Source organism: Rousettus aegyptiacus, unplaced genomic scaffold, assembly GCF_014176215.1.
Source record: "Rousettus aegyptiacus isolate mRouAeg1 unplaced genomic scaffold, mRouAeg1.p scaffold_m13_p_6, whole genome shotgun sequence".
Classification (NCBI taxonomy): Eukaryota; Metazoa; Chordata; class Mammalia; order Chiroptera; family Pteropodidae; genus Rousettus; species Rousettus aegyptiacus.
This window is the reverse complement of record NW_023416309.1, coordinates 87,094,045-87,119,310: the sequence shown is the minus strand read 5'-3', so window position 1 is coordinate 87,119,310 and position 25,266 is coordinate 87,094,045. Positions and strand designations below refer to the sequence as shown.

The 25,266-nt window shown below is 35.2% G+C and overlaps 1 protein-coding gene and 1 pseudogene across 9 annotated transcripts in view; both read right to left on the bottom strand.

Annotated features, from left to right (window-relative positions):
• BCAS3 (BCAS3 microtubule associated cell migration factor) overlaps nucleotides 1-25,266 on the bottom strand; it is a 508,191-nt gene that overhangs the window by 159,901 nt on the left and 323,024 nt on the right. The gene's annotated exons all lie outside the window — the stretch shown is intronic.
• LOC107510127 overlaps nucleotides 9,815-25,266 on the bottom strand; it is a 29,000-nt pseudogene continuing 13,548 nt past the window's right edge.

The window sequence follows — 25,266 nt, the reverse complement described above, 5'->3', positions numbered from 1 at the left end:
TATATAAAGAGTAAAAATTAAGCAGAAGTGGGAAGAATAATTAATCTTAAGGCAAGAGAAGGGAGATAGTATAAGCTTGAGGTCAACCAACTTAATCCCTCGACCAACTATCTATAAATGCAAATATATCCCCATTCACCTAGAGCTAGTTCTATTACAGAAATCTGAGCTCTCCTTCCTTCTTTCCCTGCTTGCTTAGGATCTTACCCTGTGAGGAATCCAACCTCTCTTCTATTTCTAATTCATCCCTCAATTCTGCATTCTTCTTTTCAGACTATAAATATGGCTAATTTTTTGAAAAAGAAACAAATTCTCTCTTGAAAATGACAATGAAGAAGAGACATCTCATGTTCTATTTTCTCACCTTCTACTCATTTCCATTCACTCTCTCATTTGTGGTTGTGTGGCTCTCATCTTTACGGCTGTATTCCAACCTTTCTTGCCAATGCCTCCAATGACTTGCTAATTGCGAGATGCAATGCATATTTCTATCCTTATCATCCAAGACCAGTGTACTATATTTAACGGCATTGCTGATTGAAATCCTCACCCTTGCCCCACCACAACTTCTGGTGGCCCTGCACCTTTGGGGTCCTAATGTTGATTCTTTGACAGCTCCTTCTGAACAAATCATCCTTTGCAGGACTGTGATATTTTGCTGATTTGTAGGGGCTGCTCTTGCTTCACTATTTTTCTCACTCCATACACTTTCTCTTTCATCTACACTGATAACTCCCAAATTTTTACTCAGGGCAAGGTGGTCTGCCTCGGTTGTTTCATAGATAAATCAATTTCAACATTCCTAAAATTAAAAATATTAAGTTTCACATTAAACTGTTTCTCCTCTTATATTCTCTCTTCCATTCATGTAGAACCAACAAAAACCTGGGATTCATATTAAACTCCTCCCCCTTCTTCAGGCCTGCTATCCAATCACCATGCCTGAAAATTTTTCCTTCTGAACACTTCTCAATTTTCTACTCTTCTCTATTCCTCTAATTTCATTTCCATTTACCACTGCCCTGGATCAGGTCAACACTATAAGTGGTCTCTCTGACTCTAGTCTTAACCTTTCTTCATATCTGCCTTTTCTATAGTTACCAAATTGCATTTAAAATGGAAGCCTGACTATATTACTACTCCCCGTCTGCTTAAAATCCTTCACTATACGTTACAAGATATAGTCCAAATTTCATTGCTAACACACACACTGTTCTGGATTCAGCTCTTATCGATCTCTGCCTTGGAATTTATATTACAGCAGTGTCCACCTCTTTATGAGTCCTTGGAATACGCCATGGCTTTTCTTGTCTCTATACCTTTGCTTATGCTACCTGGATTGCTACCGAATCAACATCTCCTCATTCTGGGCGTCACAACTGTAGAAAGCTTTCCTTAAATATTCTCTATCTCCCTCAACTCAGAGCATGTAAAGGAACTTAGCAACAAAGACCATACCCTCTGAAGTCTGCTTCTGAAATTCTCCATGCTCCACTACTATTAGAAATCCAGTTGATTTTTATTTCTCTCTTACCATAGGTTTAATATATTTAAAATTTTTATGTATGTACTTTACTTTCCTCTCCTTTTTACCCATCAACACTGCACTCTGAGAAGTCTTCATTAAGGATTCTCTCTGGTTGTTGTACCTTACATCCATAGAGTGTTCATATATGCTTATTCACAGCCTAAGACTTACTGCTAAGATTATAGAAAGAAAGCAAATCACTAATAACAATAAAAACATTTTTTTTAAGGTGGATAATATCTCCTTGCAGTAATCAAATGAATCAAGATATAAGAGAAACGACTTTGGTATAAAAGACCTAACATTGACTTAGATCCTACATCAGGCTTGTGGTTTTTACCAGAATATAAACTGGGAATGGCGTGGAAATTCTCCCAGGAAAATTCCACAGAGAACACTTGTTAGACAATGACTAATGAAACCACATTGTAATAGGTGATTCTTTTTTGCTGGAGAGTAGAGAGAAAAAGAAAGTTTCAGATATCAGGACAACAAATTAATTAATTTTAGATCCCTAAAATTAAACAGCAATAACAACAAGTTGTTTAAGAGTTGGACATAGTTTAATAGCAAGAATGACAAGAGAAAGATTGTCTCAGGGGAGAATGCATCGCTTAAGTCCTAAAATTTTGGTGTGTATTTGTTAGTTTGATATGTAAATATGTGGAGAAAAAAATCCCCTAAAAGCTCATAAGTATAGAAAACAGCATTTGTTTGTACATCAGAAAATGGATATTAAAGATATGAAATTTTTTAAATCTTAGAAAAAATTCATATTGTTTCACAGACTAGAAAAAAGGGCTAGGAAGAAAGAGATCTGAATAGGGGGAAAAAAAAAACACCTTTATGAAAATTTAAATAAATAAAACTCAGATTAGAAAAGAGATATTCTAAAATTGAGCAAGATTAATTTGGCATGTTACACAAATAGGAGGAAATCTGCTAAAAAAGAAAAAAAAGAAGAAAAAACTTAGCTGCTAATCTTAGGTTAATAGCAAATGACCCCATCTACTCTTAACCTCAAAGGCTGACCTCTTGACCCACAGCCAGTGGCCCTGTTCAGAAACATGTTGCCACCAGAGTAAATAAAAAGAGAACATAACGTGCTGAAATTGTTACGGCTAATGACAAGTGACACACACTTTATACTGCCAATGAGCAAAGCCATCAATAAATAACCCTAAACATGTTTGCCAATATTCTTTTGGATTTTGGTTTCCTCTCTTGTGTTTTAAATTATTCATTCATTCATTCATTCATTCATTCATTCATTATGGAAGAAGGAGGGTGAAATTATTATTCTCAGCTCTTGGGAATTTTAGAAGGAAATTTTTTAAAGTAAGAGGAAAACCACATGGGTAGATGTGTTGGTGATCAGTGCTACTCAATAATTCATGTCCACGCTCTCTTTCACTGGCATGGTCCGTGCTAAAAGACAAATGATGAGAGGAGTTTCACAGACATCCCAGAATTCTAGCTTAGAACACATGACAGAGACATAAAGTCCAGGCATAGGAAACTCTAGCAGTCCGATACACAGAATATTTCGAATAAGTTCTTAAAGTCTCTTAGTGAAGGTTCTATCTTGATGTTCCTGATAACACTTAAATATCTTAGATTTGGTTGATGTTGGCGAGTTAATTCTCTAAAAATCAACATGTAGAACAGGTAGCACTTTAATATTTTTGAAACTGTGAACCCGTCAATTTATAAATAAGATTTGCTTCAATTTTTTCTCCCACTCAAATATTTATTGCATAAAACATTTCTAGAAGGATTAAAAAAAAAACCCTGATAATATTGTTGGCCTTCCAAGAGAAATTGGGTGGCTGGGGGCAAGGGTAGAAGAAAATTTTTTCACTATGTACCCTTTTGTATGTTTTAAATTTTGAACCTATTAAAAATAAAAATATTAAAAATAAAAAATTTCAAATAAACAAATAACACAAATTATGAGCATATCGAAGACCAAATTCAGAAAGCAGGAAAAACATATTATCAAAAGATATAAATTACAAACCGGAAGCAGGCTCTGAGTTAAGAAGTATAAATGTGCATGTAGATACCAGTGAAAATAGAGGTAAGATTCAGGGACAGGTAACTAATTTTAATAAAATAAACCTTAATACAAAAGGTTATTTCATAGAATGTGTATGAATCAGTACATAATATATATTACAAATTAATAATTTAATAGAATAGAAAGAACAGAAACACTAAATTTTTCAAAGTAGCTGACTATTAGGTGGAAAAATTAAAATATCTGACTTTCTATCCTACTCACAACTCTTCCCAAGTAAATGTACAGATGAAACCAAATTGTGTATACCCAATTGTGAATTGTATATTTCCTCATACTTTGTATTTTTTTATTATTAGGTATTTCCAACTTGAAGATGAAATGAAAAATGAAGGCTTTTTAGCAGTTATAATTTGTAAGCAAAAAAAGCATTAAAACAATATAATCCACAATTCTCAGAGATAAAATTATGTTTAACTGTAAAAGATAACCAGTTTTTCTATTTTATCATTCAAATTTTTATTTTTATAAAATGTTTTCTGCTTTAAAGCTGGTTAAAAGTAAAAGATGCTTTGACATGCTTTTAATTGATTCGTTTTACACTCAGAGGGAGGATAACAGTGATTTGTGAAAGGATTTTTTTTCTGTCTTGCACACATCTCTCATTTGTCCATCTTAATTCAATTAAAGGAAATAAGGACAGTTTGACCGATGAATGAACCATATTTTAACCGAGGACACTTCTATTTAAACTGGAGTGTATCAACCACTGTAATTGTCAGTTAGTTACTTCCGATCCCTAACTTTTGTTTTGAGAGGTCACAGCATGGTCATGGAAGAGAACATGTTAGAATATGGATAAGCATTTAAACCATTAGCCCATTAGCCATTTGAAAAAGTAAAAATTTTAATTATTACTGGCTTACATGGAGATTAACTCAACCTCTTTTGTTGTGCTAAAGGCCTATAAATTCGAATACAATAAAACTTTATTTTTAAGTTGAAAGAGTAGGCACAAGTTTTATTATGCTGGGCCTTACAGGTTTTGGTAAGGAGTTTTGTTGCTATTGTTTTAATTAGCTTTATAAGGGCATTAATTTACCTTCGATTAAACTTACGTATTTTAAGTATGAGTTCGATGAGGTTTTTTTGTTCATGTATACAGTATGTTATTATCATCATTACAAACAAGATATAGAACATTTTCATCACTCCGAAGTTTGCTCTTGTCCCTTGGAAGTCAGTTCCTTTCCCCAAACGCCTGCCCCGTGGCAATCACTGATCTGCATTCTACCACTATAGGTTTCCTTTTTCTAGAATTTCTTATAAACGATCATGCATTACACAGTGTCTGTCTTTTTTCATTTAGCATAATGCTTTTGCGATTCGTCCGTGTTGCTACGTTTATCCATCGGCATTCTCTTTCCCTTTTATTGCTAAGTAGGGATCTAACACAACTTTCTTTTTATCCTGTCACAAACTAATGAGCATTAGGCTTGTTTTAAATTTTTGGCTATTATGAATTAAGCTGTAATGAATATTCGAGTATAATTCTTTGTATAAACATATGTTTTCATTTCTCTTAGGCCAATAACAATGAGTGGAATAGTGCAATCACATGGTAGATGTATGTTTAACTTTGTAAGACACTACCAAACTATTTTATAAAGTGGCTATGGCATTTCGCATGTCCAACAATAATGTATAAGGGTTCTGTGGTTTCTCCACAATCTCATCAACACTTGGTATTATTAGTAAATTTTAAATTTTAGGAATTCTAATAGTATATAGTATCATTTCCCTAATGACTAATGTCAGAGCATCTGTTCATATACTTACTTGTCACTTTATTTTCTTTGGTGAAATGTCGATTCGAATGCCCATGTTTTAATTGAGTTGTTTTTCTCTTTATTGATTTATGAGTTCTTTACATTTTTATGCATGGTTTCCTTATCAAATAGTCAATTCTTGTTATTTGCAATACTTATGTTTTACAAAGTCACTGTGGATACTGAATTAATAAATACTGAAATTTCCTAGGGGAAAAACAGAAGTTCCATTGAGCCTTTGGCCACAACATTTTCGTCAAATAAAATGCCATTTACATTATGTGGTTCATTTGCCAGTGTCTCATCAGCATGAAAACTAGTCTCAAAAGCGTTGAAAACCTGCTCATCCACGCAGTCCTTTTTCTAACACTTAGCAGATATTTTTAAAATTCTTTTGCAACCTCCTGATCTGCAGAATCTGCCTTGATTGCAAATTTAGCATTTTTCATGCTGCATTGTCTTTTGAAATGTGCAAACCAGCCAGCCCCAGCCAGGAAGGGTATAACATTGTCCTGACCCTAGGTAATGTGACTGTAAAGTTTTTGGCTTTCAGCCTTAAAACAATACTGTCCACTATAATTTTTATCAGTTGTCATCTCTTAAATCCATAAATTTAGATGCTTTTCCATCTTTCCCATAGCTTTATCACATACTATAGATGTTCCTCTTACATTTTCCAAAGCAGCCTCATGCACTGATCAGCAAATTTCCTCTTCCTTTTTCTGTATGCACCCTATTGTTGATTAATTGACACTGCACCCATAGCCAACAGCGTTCCAACTCATGCCTGAACTAAGCTTATGAAAGACACCTATTTTTTTCCATTAGGCATATCACATCCTTTTTGTACTTAGGAACACTAGACAGCACTTCAGCACTATGCTTGGGGGCCATTTGAAATAGAAAAAGCCCAAAAATGCAAAAAAAATTAAAAAGTAGCACTAAATAGATCACAAAAAGGACACCTGATTATGGTACATGAGAGCTGAAACAAGAAGGCAGGGCGTCGCCTCACTGAAAGTCAGTGCGACCGAAATTTTCGCAGCTCTGTCAACGTCTGTCCATGAAAGCACAGCAAGTGAGTATTAATTTTGGGTTACAAATCAATTTTAGTAAGTAGGTGAATTCACAAATAGAGAATGTAGGAATAAGAGCATCAATTGTGTATGTTCTGCACAGATTTTCTTCCAATCTGTGGCTTGCTTTTTCATTCTTAATAGTGGTTTTCCAAGAGCAAACATTAAAATTTTTATTTAGTCCAATATATCAATAATTTTTATTGGTTCAAGGTTTTGAATCCTATCTAAAAATCTGTGCTTAATTTAAGAACAAAGAGACATGCTTTTCTATTTTTTTCTTTACAAAGCTTTACAGTTTTATCTCTCTCTTTAGATTTATGATCCAATTTAGAATTAATTTTTTATATAACTTTACCTGTGACTTCCCAGGCAAATTGCTTTTTAATTATTATTAATCTCAGCAAACTTCATGTAGAAAAATAACAAACATATGGTTTGGCATTTTTATAAGTCTGCTATACAACATCTACCTTGAAATATCATATGAATTAAAATAATACATTTTACTTCAATATAATTAAAATAATATTCTTATTTAGAACTATAGAGATAAGAAGAAATCCTTTACTAATTTGGAACAACATATTGAAAACACATTTGCCTAAAAACCACACTTAAGACCAGGTTTAGGCCTTTGTTCTTATGAGCCTTGACAATGAATTTTCTTGTAGTAGACATTATAAACTTGGCGACTGACATGTGAAATTGACATGTCAACTTGGCAATTGATGTGTGAAATAGCAAATTTTAAAGAAATGTTCTCTTTTCTAAATTTTAAAACGAAAGAGAATTCCTCCATAGAAAAGTGAGACAGAAAAATTTTAAAAATGACATTTAGTACTTGAGAAAAGGAGTAAGAACTTGAAAGAAGATTTTTCTATTAAGGAAACATTTCTTTTGACAAGTTACAACCAGTATGAACACACAAGAAAGGTCAGTTCAATAAAACAACAACCAAAAACCCTGAACAACAACAACAAAACCCATCCTCTATTCTCTCTAAAAATGACACTGAAAGTAACAGTGGAAGTTGTTGTTCGGGACAGAGTCCACAAATTCAAGCCAAGATAAAGGTCGAAAAAAGCTAAAATGAAAGGGGTCCATGGCCACAAGGAGAAATCTTTAAAACTGAAAGGAAAATAGTACAGATACATTCTAAAATGGATAAACCTCAAAAATATTATGCTAACAAGCCAGATTAAAAGACTACATATTGTAAGACTCCATTTATATGAAATATCTAGAAAAGTCAAATTCATAGAGACAGAAATCAGATCAATGACTGCCAGGGTTAGGGATGGAAGCAGGAATATTCTTAAAGGTTATAGGGGAAGCCAATTGGTTGAGCATCAGTCCTCTTCATCTTAACGATCTTCTACTTTATACCTCACTCTTCGTACCCTTTTATTCCCCTCACCTTCTCAACTACGCCCAAAACTCTTTTCAAATTTCATGTTTCATTCATCTCAAGGCATCTTCTCAACTCTATGAATGTGAAGTCTAAAACCACAATGGGTCCCCTCTCACTGAGCAAGTAATGTAACTTAAGCAACGAGTATCTCAGACCAACAATATAGTAAGACTATCTTTACTGCATTCATACTGTAACTCTCAGCTTAATCATCATTCGGCAACTGAGAAAGAAACAATTTACTTCAGCTCATTATATGATTGGAATATTTAGAATAATTAAGTTTTGGAGGTGTGTTAGTATACAAGATTGTTTCCTGTTGTATTGGTCTATAAATGGTTGAGTAAAGGTTCAAAGATAACATCTATAGCAATGAGTAGCATCTCAGTTCTCTGAGGTGCCATCAGAATGATCTCATGGTAACTCCATACTTTTGTTCTGACCTGCTTAGAACTTGTCATTTGACCAAAATACTGGGCCTGCAGTGTTTCAGGCCTTACCGTATAAGCGTGGGCTCAGGCTACGATCTAATCATCTCTTGTTCCTCACCAGTCATGCCAATTAATTAATTAAAATTTTATATCAAATTGTCATTTTCTTCCAGGAACTGTTTCAACTGCTGGGAATTCAATGACAGAAGGCCCAGCCTCTTGCAGTTTATATTCTATCGTTGGGCTCTACATGGTCATCTTATTTGCCGGTCATTTTATTCTATGCCCAAATAACAAAGCCTACTTTGTTAGGTAAAACCACCTGTGAGGTTGGACTGCTGTTTTTTGTTCCACTGCAGACACACAGCGTGGGACCAATGCTCTCTGATAAAGGTAGCAAGTACCTACCAACACTGATCTATCAAGGCCCCTCACCTGCTATTAACAGTCTCTCTGAGGCGTTTTCTCATACTTACAAGGCATATCTGTTCCTTAGGTGACCTGACAATCAACTCTGGGATATGCTTGGAACAAGTGACAACTTTCACTGTTTCTCTCACATCCTCTGACGAAACACGGTTAAATTTTAGGCCATATTATTTCTACCTAGTGGCTCTCAATTTAACAGTATGTTGGCTCAGTATTTATTTATTATAGCTTGTCATCTGAATAGTTTAATCTCTTATCTGTGGCCATAATAATTTTCTGTCTTAATTTATCTTCCAAGATTTTTTAATGAAATAATGCATATCTTCTCAGACTACTTATTAGAAAGAGAAAAAAGAATAACATAAAGCTCTTGGGATTAATATAAAAATGTACAAGGGCTTCTTTGAGCTTTTAATCGGTCCTTCACAAGTCCCCTGTACTAATGACTTAATGATGTTTAGCTAAACAGGGGACAATGAATCTGATCTCAGACGCTAGAATATTTTTCAATACTGAGAATTAATTACATTGCAAGTCTGTGCAAGTGTGTGTCTCCAAAAATATCCCAGATAGCTACAGCTTGTAAACATATTTTTATGAAATATCCCAGAAAATACAAAGGGCTCTCCATGACATACAACTGAATATCCTGCTGAAAGTGTCTAAAGTGAGTTCTCCCAAAACGACAGATGCCACTAGGGCTGGAGGAAGTTGGGCTGCAAAAAAGGACAGTGACATTTCACCTGCAAATTTCTAGTAAAGACAGACATTCCCTCCTGCCTTCTGGAGCTTGTAAGGTTATTCTTGTGTTAATGACCTCACACAACAGACAGATCCAGTCTTTCTGCTTTTCTTTCTCATAGAATGATTTCCCTAAAGCCAGTGTTGGGCAAAATGCCACTAATACCGCCATCAAGCCCCCGCAGTGCTGGAAGGGGGAGGCAAGAGATAGAGGGTTAGGTGGTAATCAAGCTTACAGATTAGAGCTTACTAAAGCTACAAGATGAGTACAGCTATTGGTGTTTATTAACTCTTCTGGTACTGAGCACACCTCCCCCCCCCCAACCCCCCCCCCACCGTCCCACCTCATGGCACAAAACACAAAGGTCTTTTCATCAATGAACCTCAAAGGCTGCCTTGCTTTAACTTTAAATTTTCAAGAACAGCATCTCTCCTGGAGTTTTCTTTGGTATCTACCACAACCAAGCAACAACAGTTCTTGCATCTCCACATACCGTTAAAATTACTCATGCCTGCAGACAATGAGATTTTTCTATCCATCTATTGACATCTGTAAGGGTTGAGTATTGCAGGCGCCACATTATAGATTTTTTTTAAAAAGCTATTTTTGATGACAATAGGAAGCTGAAATGGGAAGAAGTTAAAATCAGAACAAAACAAAAAAACTAAGAACAACAATAACAAAAAAACAATTTAGATTGTAATAGTTTATAGCAGGACTTTCTCTATCAATCTACCCCCATGCAGGTGTTCTAAAGATTGATTTCCACCACCCCACCACCCCCGATAAAATGTACTAATGTTAGGCTGATTGGCCTATTTACCAGTAATGCATCTCAGTCACTTAGTGCATTAACCCAAACTCAACAACTCTTTTCTCCCTCTTGAATTCCCTAACCAAAGCCCAGGAAATGCAATAATTTTTAGACTTTAACAGCTACAGGATTTCTGTAACAAGCTAATGCACATTACTGTGCAAACCTCTAGCATCTTTATGTAGACAATGCAAGCTTCACTCATTATTTCCATCTTGAAGGGCTATCCTCAGGTTGTTAAATTTGGGGGTACTAATTCCTGAGGGATATTTATTTGATTTTTAAGCCATGAAAAATTTCCCTCTGCTATTTGATAAATTATATTCCTTCACCCTCACAACTAAAAGTTACGTAAATTATCCAGATGAACAAAAACAATTTACGATTATAACGTTGTTGAATGAATTAGATAACAATGACTACAGTTTCCCAATTATAATTTGAGACAGATAAATTTATACTTTATTGATAGCAGGAGTAGAAAGCCCTAATCACTAAACGCCAGTACGGTCTGGTTTCTGTAGGGTAATGACCCATCTCTATATTCATAACAACAATCTCATTCATCATAATTCACATTAAAAAAAAAAGAACTGTAGTCAAGCTAATGGAGGAAATGTGTGAAAAGTGATTGGCTGGGTAAAACTCTGTATGCAGCTGGAGGGTCCTAATTGATTATATTGTGCTGCAACTAAGCCTTCTGCCTAGTACAACAGATCTTTATCTAACTGCATTTCAATTGATTTTCACTGATAGTCTTCTTTCTTATGTCTAAGGCTTAAAGTACTAAACTAATAAAAGGATAAAAGACTTTGTAATACAGATTTTGAAATATAATGTCCAAGCAGGACTTTGGTGGAATAAGATGACCGACTGAGTTTGTATACCCCACCAAACAATCAAGAGCCAGAACCCGTGAATTTTAAAGGCAATTTTTTAAAATGTTCAAGAGTTGAGTATTTGAGAGTCTAAAAGTAAAATAGTAAACATTCAAAGATACAAATGTCTAATATTTACTTTATTATAGGATGTAGAAATATAAGACATTTAGTAGCTGTTACTTATGTTCTTATGTTAATATATCTGTTCTAATGGTTTAGTAAAGACTCAAAATGCCCTGGATTTGGTTTTCTCATTAAACAGTGATGGGTTTGGAAATGAGGTAGGTACAATGTTTAACTTCCAGGTGAATGACCTATCAAATTAATTGGAATTCTAAACCAAAAATCTCAAAAGAGCATTGCTGAATAGAATTTAGAATTTAGAATGCCATAGAGAATTTGACAGTTTAATCGACATACAATAAACTGCGCATATTTAAAGTGTAAAATTTGATGTTTTGACCTATGTATGCATCCAGGAAACCGTCACCACGATCAAGATAATGGAATATATCCATCACTGCCAAAGATATTCACATGTCCCATTTCTCCCCTCATCCTATCTCTATATTTAGGAAATCATTCGTTGGCTTCCTATTACCATAGATTTGTTAGCATTTTCTAGCATTTTATATATATATAAAACCATACAGTGAGTATTTGCTTGGTCTCGCTCCTTTTCCACAATTATTTTGAGATCCATTCAGATTATTGTATTTATCAAAAAAAACATTCTTTTTTATTGCTGAGTTATATTCTATTTTATGGATGAACACCAATTTGTTTATCCATTTACTTGTTGATGGACATTTGAGTTCTTTCTAGTTCTTGGCTAATACAAATTCAGCCACAGATGAATTTTAATGTACGAGGCTTTATACAGACACATGTTTTCATTCCTCTTAGTCAAATACTTAGGAGTGGAATGGCTAGGTCATGTACTAGGTATGTGTTTAATGTTTTAGGAAACTGGAAAATTGTATGATTTTATCTTTCCAACAGTAGCGTATGAGAGCTCCAGGTGCTGTATGTCCTTGACAAGACTTGGTATGGTCATTATGTTTAATATTAGACAACCTAATAAATATGTCATGTAGTGGTACCTCATAATGGTTTTAAGTTGCAACTCTTTAATGGCTACAGACGTTAAACATCTTTGCATGTGCTTATTTGTTGTCTGTATTACTTCTTCAGGGATATCTATTCAAATCACTCGCCCAATTGTTTATTTGGTTGTTTTCTTATTGAGTTTCCAGTCTTTACATATTTATTTATCCTGGATAAAAGTCCTCTATCAATATATAATTTGAAAGTATTTTCTCCTGGGGCTTCCACTAATATTTTCCCCCAGTGTGCAACAATCCATTAATAGTATGTATCATTATAACAATAGATGTTCTTGATCTTGAAGTCCAATTTACCTTTTTTTTTTTCTTTCATGGACCACACTTTTGGTGTTGAAACTAAACTTTACTGTTTTTCTGCTATTATTTGATTTCCACTTTGATATTTATTCTAGATGTTGAGATGAGAGCTGAGGTCACTGATTTGAGATCTTTCTTCTTTTCCAATAGCAATAGGCATTTAGTGCTATAAATACTCGTCTAAGTACTGCTTTGGTGTACTCCACAAACTTTGATATATTGCATCTTACTTTCCATTCAGTTCAAAATTTTAATTTTGATTTCTTCTTAGATCTATGATGTATTTAGAAGAGTTAGTTTCCAATTATTTGGAAATTTTTCCAAATATCTTGCGGTTATCAATTTCTAATTTAATGGCACTGTGGTCGGAGAACACATTTTGTCTGACTTAAATCTTTTAAATTTATTGAGGGTTGCTTTAAGGTTCAGAATATGGATTATCATAGTAAATATTTTGTGTGCACCTGAAACAAAGATAGTTCTGCAGGTGATGGTGGAGGTCTATGTATATATTTGTATATATATTATATATAAATGTCAATTAAAGTCAGTTAGTTGTGTTATTCAAGTCTTCGATATCCTTGATTCTTTATTCTTCTATCAATTATTGAGAAAGGGATGTTGGAATCTTCAACAATTGTGTTTGCCCAATTCTGCTTGTGGTTCATTTCTGTTTCATATGTTTTGAAGCTCTGTAATCAGGAGTATAAACATTTAGAATTGATAGGTCCTCTTCAAAAATTAACACCCTTAACATTATAAATGACCCCTTATTCTGTAATAACGTTCTTTCTTATGAAGTCTACTTTGTTAATATGACCACTGTTTTCTTTTGATTAGGTTAACATAGTATGTTATTTCCATCCTTTTACCTTTATGCTATTCACACCCTTATATTTAAGTGGGGTTGTTCCTTTTTTATCCAATCTGACAATTTCTATCGCTTAATTGGGTGTTTAAGCCATTTATAGTTAATATGATTTTTGAGATAGTTGGGTTTCAATCTATCATTTTGCTATGTATTTTCTATTTGTCTGTATGGTTCTTTTTGTTGTTGTTGTTCCTTTTTTCTTTTTCTTCTCCCTGACTTCTTTTGGATTAGTTACATATTTTTATGATTCCATTTTATCTCATTTGTTAGCTTTTAAAGCTATATAAATCTTTGTTATATTAGCGGTTGCTTTAGGGTTTATATCATATATGTTACTTATTAAAATCTACCTTTAGGGAATATGATAACCCTTCATGTGTAATGTAAAAAGCTTAACATTTTTCTCTTTATCACTGGCTTTAAGCCATTTGATTATGATGTGTGCTGGGTCTTTTAAGCTTTGTTAGGCAGGACTGTAGCAGTACAGTCTAGGAGAAATGTTGCCCCACTGTGGAGGCAAAAACCTTCCGAGTATTCCCTCCACTTCCTTGTAAGTTATAAGATTTTCTACTCTGGCTGGTAGGAAGAAAAACTATCCCTAGACCTGTGTGAGCCCCAGTGAATGTTCTCTCAAATGTTTCTGAGTGAAGCTTTCCTGGACCTTGGGAAGTTTCTCATGTGCTGATCAGTACTCAGGTGAAGGTCTGCAGGATATCTGTGCGGCTCTCTCCTCCATGATACTCTGATCCATGAAAGCGAGACAACTTGGCCTCCCCAAACACCAGCTGCATCCATTCCACTCAGAAAGGCTGCTGTGCTCCACCTGGATTCCTACAACACCTACTGGCAAAGAGCCACGACAATTGTAGGTCGCACTTCATTTGTTTCCCATCTCTCAGGGATCACTGTCCTTAATTGCCTGATACTCAGTAACTTGAAAACCATTGTATCATATAATTGTCCAGTTCATTTGTTTCAGGTGGAAGAGTAAATCTGGTACCTGCATTCATTGAAGGTCTTGTAAAGTTCTATGAAGTACCCAATTAATGCTTAGAAAATGAATAATTACTCTACCTTTATCAAAATTAACTTACAGAAAGTGAAAGAAACAAAACTATTTTAAATGAGATTAGTAAAAAATTTCCAATATCCACAAATATCCTCAGCTTAAAAAAAAACTCCAATTCATTTTCTTATCACAAACACAACAGTCTGCTTCTCAAAAAAGTCTTTAAGATCTGTACAACAAATGAAAAAATATACTGGCTTTTCTGATTTTGTGTTTACTTATAAAGGTTGGTTTTGAGAGATTCTAAAGTAGGCTGAGGAATCCTTAAATAAAAAAGAACGCTGTGTCACAGCACAGTTAGGTTATCAGTGTGCTAAACTCCAAGCTGAGTCGTTAGCCTTCTGTACAAAGGACTAGACGTATGTTATCTTCATTCTAGATTTCATAAAAATTGTTACGTTTAAAGTTATTTAGCCTCTTGCTTCAAGCGAAATACTTTAAAAGTCATCTAAAAGTAGACTTATTAGCAATTTATGGTCAAAACAATGTATGGTACTGTCTAAACATACAAATGAAATGGGTATTAGAATTGTTGAAAAAACAAAGTTCTTGATTGTGAGAGCTTAAAAATTACCATGAAATACAGTCCAATTTTTAATAGTGTGTTAGCTGAGAGCACAATGAAAATCCCTATGTATTGCTCTTTAAAACATGCTGTTTTTAGATGATTAGGTTAAGCACCTCCCCCTCCCCCACCAACACACACCACCGCCCCAGTAAATGTGCCCATGGATGGGAACTTCTGTATCCACATACATCTTGGGGGGGGGGTAGATTTTCCATTTGTAGGCACTAGGAGACAAGGCAAAATAACCAGAAATCAACTTATGCTACTATAAATCTTTCAACATCCTATATTATTCTAGGACATTAACTGAAGTGAACAAAAGTCATTCCCAAACCATACTATATTATAATTAGAATATAAGGTATGAGAAGCTATAGTTACAATAACTATAAACTCTCAGAAGAAGTTAATGAACCTAGGTTGACCTTGATCACTGACTCAGATCCCGCAGCACAGGGCAGTACTTGCTCCCTCTCCCACATTTGCCAACCTTTGCTACAACAGTAATCAATTTGCTGTCTTGATCTCCCAAGCATATCATACATTTTTTGATCCATCATTAAGCCTCAAACTTGTGGCCTAATTAAATTACTGAGGAAAGACACTTTGGAATTCTAGACATTGGCAGGAGAAAAATTAGAAATAAACATTTAAATAAGGTGAGAAAATTTTGACCTAATCTCCATGCAGGCATTAATGATTGACAGTCACTGTTCAAAATAAATTTTGATTGCCTTTTATTCTGTTTTGTTTTTAACACAAAGTGAAGTCAAGCCATTTTTTTTAGTGTGGTGATTAAATGCTAATACAAAATGTAGGAGAAGGGAGAAATAGAAAAGGCTCAAGGGCCAAGTCAGCTCCGCGCAAGAGGTGTACACAGATATGGAATTGGTGTTGCGGAGTCATCAAGATCTTCCAGAGAATATATGTTACACAGAAACGCTTAGAAATGCTGAAGGTGAGATTTCATTTCTCTCTCCAAATCTTAGTGATTCCAGGTCAGGTTGAGAGTGTAGTTCAGGAAAAAGACTGGCAATGAAAAGACCTGAATTTGAATTCTAGACACGGCAATATCTTGCTGTGTAAATTTAAGCCTGTATTAATTTAGCTGAGTTTTACCTCCTCTTAAGGTGCTAGGACTAGACAGGGACTCTATCAATGCTACAATTTTTCCTTTCCTGAATGCAAAGCATTTACTATCTGTACCATTAATTTTCCAATTGATCATATAATGCCCTGTGGTACTTCTTTATCTTTTAAGTACTTGCAATGCATTTATGCTTCATCTATCTCAACTAAAGCTCCTTGAATTGAGAAAGGAACAAAGTTTTCTAATCGCCCATACTGCTAAGAACACAGGAAGGATGCAATATTATCTACGTATTTCACAAAATAAGAAAATGCTCATTGGACTGTAACCCAGCATGTTGAGGCCCTTTTGCAAACTGCCTTTTAACTAGAAGTAAATGAAAGAGAAGGCTGATGAAGCTATCAGTTATTTAAGCTACTATACGACAAAAATATGTTTTGAAGGAATCCAAGGCTTTTGCTTGTTAATAACCTGCCAAAAGGAGTTCCAGGAGAAAGTGTTTTGTTTTGCAAGAATAAAAAGGAACTGAGTGGGGGCAGTCTCCTAAATTAGCAATAATGGGAGAGAATTTATCAAGAGACTCAGTTTGTTAGCTATGGTCATTACCATCACAAAGAACGAGGAAGCTTCACCTGGTGGAAAGACAGTATTTGGATTTAAGAACCTCAGTTTGACTCCCAGCTCTAACACTTAAGTCACTAAAGGTGAAATTAACATTTCTAAGCCTCAGTTTACTTATCTATAGAACAGAAAATTACTGCCTGAAGTCTGTCAAGGATTAATTGTCCATGTAAATGAAGAGTTCTCTATAAATTAATACTTTTTAATCACATAAATGCCTCCAGAATGCACAACACTACTGAAGTAGGTGTGGCCAAACTAAATAATGATGGTCAGTAAGGGTTATTTCTGGAGAGCATCTGAGTTCTTAGGTGAGTCTGTTCTAATTCCTTTGGTGCTTTTTTTCTAATTCCTTTGGCTCCCAGGGCTTCCTTTGGGAGAAAAGTCTCTAATTAAAATAGTCTGGGCCTTAACGGGGCTTCCTTTGAAACCTGTCAGATAACTGAAGACACTAAGGAGAGGAAAGGGCATCAAAAGGAGTAAGAATCTAAAGGGTGGAAACCGTCACGGCATGCATTCTCCAGGGCACTCGCTTCTTGCACAGTCAGTTCTGTGGACAGCCACCTTTCAATGTGAATGCCCATGGTAAGGTTTATGTGGTTCAGCAATCTCGAAACAGACCATGAAAGTGGTCCAAACGAGACATAACATGGGGTTAACAGAACATTCTTATTCACGGAGAGGTATCATATCTATCATATGTTGATACTAATATATAAGGAAATGGAAAATAATGAAGCACGCTTGATACAAAAACTGTATTAAACATAACTGGAAATCTCTTTGATGACTTAGAAGACACTTCAGAATCATGCCACTGTTCTAGAATCACTATACACGTTTCCATGGTACTTTTATTGTCTTCTATTAAGGACTTTATAAATTTACCAAAACTGATGTCTCCAAAAATAAAAAGTCACATCCTTAACCTCTGATTTCCATGCCTCACAATAGTCGCATCAATTAAATTCTCAGTTTCTATGCATTATTTTTGTTTGCTTCTTTGACTCCTAATAGAATATTACCACTTATTGACCTATAGTCCAGGAAGGACTCTGGAACGAAACTGAAAAGAAAAGAATTCGGGCAGTTCTACAATGGACTAACATATTGTAGCTATTCCCTCAAACCTAAAATATCTTGGTCAAATGTTAGGAGAAAAGAAACTATCCCATCTCCTGTTAGTTGTGAATAGCTGATGTCTAATTCAGTAATATTTATCATGTGTGTGCTGCAGTGCTTCATATAACGGGAACAACATCTACTCTGATAAATACAGTATAGGTCTTCGTTATTATATTGCACGACAGGTGTTCAAATTTGTTGAATGAAATGTGAGTGAAATGTGGCCCTGATCTTTCACAAAGTAAGAGTAAATTCAAGAACTATGTATAAAATCTGAACAAGAAATACACACACACACACACACATATAAGTATTTAAAGAATAAGTTCTAACACTGTGTTGGTCCTCTTGAATGCCTCAAATCATGAGAAAAGGCAGGACCATTAAGAATGTAAATAATACCCTGTTCTTTCTCATATTCCATCAGGACTGGTTCCTCAGGTTCCAGCCTTGGCTAAAGAGACAACTCCTCCCCAAGGAGGGCGCTATGATGTGGAATCTATTTCAGAGAGATAAATATATCCTTGAACTGGTTTACTTATTATTTTTGTTTTCAACAACAAAAAGCTGAAAACTGCAAAAAGCTATCAGAGAAGTCTGCTAAAACAAATGCAGAGTCCAAAAAAATCAGTGAACCATACCAACAAGGTTTATTACTGGGATCATCTTAGTCTTGCTGCCGTACAGCAAGCAGACTGCATGCAGCATGGGAACAGGTAGTGAGGAATTCTATCAGAAAGCATCCCCAAACAAAATATGATGTGTGTATCCATCCTTTCTCTGTAGCCATACAACATAAGAAAATCCCCTTTCTGTGGAGGCAAATGAAACATCTATTTGTGGGGAATAAAAAGAAACCCGGCTGTCAGCAGCAATTCTATCACAAGCCCTTCCTCGTGAAATGATTCTCTCTACCCCCATCCCACAGAGAAGCAGAATCTTCATGGGGCTGCTCCATACACTCGGTTAAGACCGGTGGTGGCTCACTATCTGTTTACTTACCCAGGATATCTTCCAATATGAGACCTTCAATAATTATGGAAGAAAACAATAGTGCAGAACCAGGATATATACACATCGTTTGGGGTAGTAAAACCATCCATGTACAGTCCAAACTTTATATCCTATCAACCAAATCTACAATGAGCCTGGAAATGTAAATCAGCTCTACATTTATCTGGCTATTAAACACAAATTTCGGATTTCTTAGTAGAAGGAATCCAATTTAGTTATGGCATTAAATGTGTGCCTTTTACCCCTCTGAGAGAGTAATATAATTGAATTTTGTCCATCATAGCAGATCAGTGCTGCTCATCTTTGTCCGGCAATCATGTTTGCAAAGGCCAGAAAAGGCAGTACTGATACTTTTACAGAACAAGCTACTAGTTAAATATCAGCTAAGGAGAAGGAGTTCAAACAACCAGACAGAAACTCAGGCACCAGGAAACTGAATTTGCGGAGACTGGTGTGTGTGTTGGGGGGAAGTGGCGGACGACCACCCTCGCCAGCAACCATCCTTGCCCTCAGCTGACATCGCCTTTCCAGATGGCTTGCTCAACCATTAGATTGTTTAAAATAAAGACATCGTCTGTCTTCTCACGCAGAAATGTGTACACTGAGGTGCAAAATGAGAGAAAAAAGGCACTGATATAATAACATGATCAATCAAATACGGCCTAGGCCTAAAGGCATATTTGGTGCCACTACCCTCTGTCATTTAAAGAATAAATTAAAAAACACTGTGCTCTGTGATAATGAAATAAGGAAAACTGCTTCAAATTAAATGCAACAAGTAGACCTTGTAACATGACTAAAATCCATCCCAGGCTTTTTCTAAATTCCAAATGTACCAAATTCCTCTTTAACAATATTTGATAAGAAATGTTTAACACTTTTCATATATATTTCCTGTAATTACACATTTATAACAAAATGTGGATTTACTTGACAGCCAAACCAAAATGTTTCATCTTGCTTTTAGATTGCAACCCTTGCTGCTGAAATACAGTATACTAAAAATGAAATTTTAATGTGGTTATAAGCTTCCTGCTAGGCAGCAACCTAATTGAGACTTTTGATGTTAGCTTTTTTGAGACATGCTATCCTTCATCATCTGCAGAGTATTTTAACTATAGATCTCTTGCAGTCTTCCCAAAGTTGACAGAGAAAAGGGGGATGGGGTGGGAGGAAGAAGGCTACTTTATCAAAGTCAGTGGAAATACAAGGTATTAATTATGTTAAATGAAGAAATATGGGCATTTGGTTACTTTTGTGGGTCAGAAATATTTTAATCTGTCGCTGCCAGCCAGCTGCCTCTCCCTGAACACTCCTGCATTTTATATCAGCAGGAACACATCAAAGCTCCAAAAAGTGAGGAAAGCAGCCACGGGTAGGGCCTTTCCCCATCCCCCACCAAGGTCACAGTTTTAACTAAAGCGGCCACAGCGTTATCCACTACAATCAGTAATAAGGCCATGACCTTTTTTTTTTTTTTATTTTGGAAGTATAAACGTTAGAAAAATTGGTAAACATTTAACCCACGGCAATTTAAAAAAAAAAAAAAACAACCTCTAGTCAATGGAAAATAAAACTTTTGTAATATTTAGAAAAGAAAACAAATGGTGTACTCAGTCGCTCCCAGTCAAAGCAGAGTTGGCTCACACAGATGCAGCTGACTTCTAAGCTTTGCTAAGTCGGCCAAGCACACGGTCCAGAAGCAGAGTTACAGGGAGGGGAAACGTAGCTGTCGGCCTTGATGCCCGAATATGTTCTATTAAAGTAACACTTGGAAACTCTAGATATGAACAGCCAAGGAAGCCAACAGCAATTATATAAATCCAATATATTCCCTATACGACCAGGGTAGGGACTTCTACAAGGTCATCTAGTAATATTTTAAAACTCTATTCTTTTACAAAGTTTTTCTGATCAAGATAACTCGTTAAGAAGTCAGGTCACTCTAATGTACAAGAATTGTGAAAAAAACAAACAAACAAACAAACCTAAACTAAAAACAACAACCCTGCTTTAGACCCTTAAAAATAACTTTTTAGTGAACAGTACTTCCCTGCACTTCATTTATATTTTTGAATCTAGTAGCATATAAGGATTTTGGACAAATGTATTTATAGAAGATTCTATTTTCAATATATATTTTTATTTGAATCATAGATAGCTACCACATTTTTTATTCTACTTCAATTGCAGAAAATTTTCAAAGGAATTAATTCAACGATGAGTACTAATCCTTATAATATACAGGCAAACAGAATTTATCTGTTCTAGCTTGGGTTTTGAGAGTTCCTACGGTAGAATTTTTTTTAAAATAGGAATTGATCAGAATGAGCCTTACATTACATTACAGGTAGAAAGGGGGACATCTTTTAGGTAAAAAATAATAATGAAAAAATTAAAAAACAACAAACAAAACACAATAACTAAGCCCACAGGACTCAAGTGAAAAGACAAAGGCCCTCCCCCTGCCTGCCTCTGAAAAGAAACGGACGAAGCCAAGGGCCTTTTCACCATTTTTGAGTCGTTCCAACCCTGCTCAAACATTTGCGCTTCACTACAGTTCTCTGTCCTCCTCAAGGAGGTTAAAAAATGCACAAGATTTCTGTATAAAGATATTCATTACAGAGCTGCCTGTACTTTTTCTAATCTTAATTCAATAAAATCCACACATCATAAGTCAGGCTTATCAACTGGTTGTAAGTCAGGACTAAAAGGGTTTAGAAATACATTCACCTGCAATCACCTCACCATCTCCTTCCTCATTTCACATACTACTTCTTGGAATAAAAACAGTGATAAGAAATTTTACTTCTGTTGATAGTTAATTGTTGTTAGAGGCAACAGCTACCACCACCAGGAATTTAATACTAAACCAAACGAAACCTCTCCAAGGCTGACACTAGGTATACATTCTCCGATATTAAACCACAGCAATATTCAATTTTGAAAATAAGCAGAAGTAAACATATTGATTTTCTGTTCCTATGTGTAATTCTTACTGAGTAATCAAAGGCAAAAGAAATTCCAAGCTGAGACAGTGAAGACTATAACTCTATTCTCAGGCTTTAAAAGGGAAAATTTATGAATACATATGGATTCATAAGTTTGTGCTTTAAATGAGAAAAATTATGGTTACATATATTTTGATTTGTTGATCTTAAATTGTGTCAAGAAACTATGCAAGCTGATATATAAATAACTTCCCTTTATATCTACAAGAAATAAATACATTTCTGATAATAAAACATGTGAATTTCATATCGAATTTCTGAGCTTTCAGCATTTTGGTTATTTGTTAACTTTCATATTGGTTAGTATTTTTTAAATATATAAGACCTCTATTGTAAACAAATGCAGTCAGCCTAGTCTGGCTTTTCCACGGATGTCTAAACAGAATTCCTTTACTGGAGCTTCCTTACTGCTTCATGTACTACTATCCCTTTCTACTTTAAGCAAATATCAGTATCAGTCAACCGGCTATTCCTGCAACTTGAATTTCATTGTTAAGATATGAGTGTTGAAATTATTCAAGTCTGGGAGAAGATAGCCTGATATTTGATGCAATATTAATGCAATCTGTCTAATCTCAGTCAAAGATTCACTACCAAAATTACCAACATTTATAACAGCTGCATGAATTCAGGAAAATATGTGTGAAAAAGGTACCAGCCTTGTGGGTCTAACTTGGTTTTTAAAATGACTCTGAGATTTATCTTAACTACATGAAAGCAGCCGATGTTGGATTAAAACAAATACCAACCACAAAATGTCATGCACATATTCTAGAACTCTTTCTAAAAAAAATGACTGAAAAACTTGGCATAAAGGTACATGTATAACATTACAAGAGATTTGATGGGTTGTGTAAAGAACAAAAAATCATCTCCCAGATGTATGAAGGACAAGAGAATAAATCTTTCCATGAACGTAGAAAAAAATATCAGAGCATAAAGAAAACATCCATGATTAAATAAAACTTTAGGTGATTGAAATTGACTAGCATTTTACAATATTAATGCTAATGGTTCATCACAGTCTTGTTTGCATGTTTAACAGCCCCCATTAAAAATAAATAAATATAAAGACTTGTATGCAGGAAGGAGAAGAGAAGGAAAAACTAAAGTCATACATGGTAAGGATGGAGAAAGAAGAAATATCAAATCAGCCAGATATACACAATAGCAGTTTGCAACATTGGGTCAGGAAATAAGGTAGTTAGAGAAAAGTTGCAATCTAAAGAGAAAACACTTTTAGGAAATGGCAAAATTAAAACAGAAGTAGATATGTAAAAGAGATGAATGAAGACAAGGTCTTCCTGCACCAAGGGAGTTGTTTAGGAGAAACAGTGTCCGTTTGTGGCCAGCGATAATACTTTCCATTCAATAGAGTTTGCAGCTTGCTGATTCATATGATTGCAGGCTGGCGCCCTGCTGGCGAGCCTCTCCACTGAAATTAAATCCACTCTCTTCAGTTATAAATTATAATGCTCTATAAACAACACTCCCATTGGGAATGGGGAGAGAGAGAGAAAGAGAGAGGAAGACGAGAGGGAAGAGTGGAAAAAGGAGGGAGAGAGAGGAAAAAAAAGAGCAGGAGAGGGAGAGCGTTTCTGTACAGTCCACTCACTGTTTAATGTTCTGCTCTTCTGCAAGAAACAAGGAGAGTAAGTCTTGCCCAGATAGCACTCCTGCTGTAATTCCTACACCGTTTGATGTAGAGCCCAGAAAGAAAAGTGGGGTAGAAATGTGAGTCTATGAGGAAAAGCACTTAGAAATCAATGAGAATGCAAGAAGAAGAAAAGACAAAATAGATTTTATACATGGATTTTTTTTTTCAAATACATTATTGAATGTATCTTTGGAGTCCCAAGGGAAACCAAAATAAAATTCCTGATTCTAGTTAGATAAATTAGATCTACACATTGTACATCTTTTGATATCCAAACCAATCAGAAAAACTCCCTCCATATGCACGGGAAAGCAAAGGAAACACAGGAAAGCAAAGATTAAAATAATCAGGCCCAAACAGCCACAGACAAGGAGTCCAGAGCAAAAAGAAAGTTCAATATACTGATCACCCACAGTACCCGGAGATTAACCACATTTTTTGCTTTTTATGAATATCTATTTCAGAATTCAATGTTAAATTTATAGGAAAGTGATACCTCAGTTGTTAAATGTTGAAAAGGTTTTTTTTTTAAAGGTGTTTTCAAATGCAGAAAAATAGCAAATATTCAGTTTTGTCAATTAGCTAAATAACTCACAAGAGAGTCTATCATAGAGATGGTTTCTATGCCTGTTTCAGGGCATTAACTTATATTTCAGGTTTCTTTTATTTGTGTGAATCTCTTTCTGGAGGGATTTATGCCCTAATCAGAGTAGAAACAATTATTGTTATATAGTAATTGATATTCCAAAGAATCACATCCACAAGTTACTTATCAACTACAAAAGGACACTGTTCCGTATGAAAAAACAGCTTTGAAATTTCTTACCAAATGAACCTGGACATAACAGTGTAAGGGGAGGCAAAAGTTGGAAGGAAAGAGGCGGGGAGAGAAGCAAGCCCATTCAAACCTACGTTTTGAGTGTGATTTAGGAAAGGCAGGAAACCTACAAAAAGCCGAGATGCATTTCAGGTGAGAACATTCAAGGACAACAGAATCCTCTACAAACCACAGACTTCCGCTTCTCTATCTCACGAAGGGAGACTGAACATTACTCTAATTTTCCTTCTAAAGTCACAAGATAAAAGAAAACTCTAGCTTTCTACTGAAGTCACAGAATGAAGAGAAAAAAGAAAGGTGCCCGAGCGAGATTCCAGTTTTAGACCTGAAGTAATTTTACCAGGCTAAATTCCAAACCCTGAAAAAAAGACCTGAAAATTGAAACACTGACCCAAACCTTAACCAAAGAATTAAGTTTAGGAACAACTCAGATTTTGCTTTTTTTTTTTTTTTTTTTTTTTTTAACGCATCTGGCTGACTGTCTCTGTCTCTCTGCTTTTGGTTGTGGTGCATACCGAGTAAATTATTTGCTGATAGGTGAACCTCAGCAAATGCTTTTCTTCCTTCGAATGCCTGGTGAGCTTGTTGGGAAAAGTCATTTAAGTCACTTAAAACAATCCCATGAAAAGTAAAACTCAATTCTGAAATCAGAGTCTAACTTAGAGCTTAAAAATAAATTAAATAAAGGAAACATTAAAAGATAAATGGAGCAGGATGCTCTGTGGCTGAGGTAATCTGAGTGGAAAGGGAAGAAGGAGGGTTACGTTAATAAATGATTAAAAGGCCTTAACAAGGGCCTATCAGGTTGACCAGG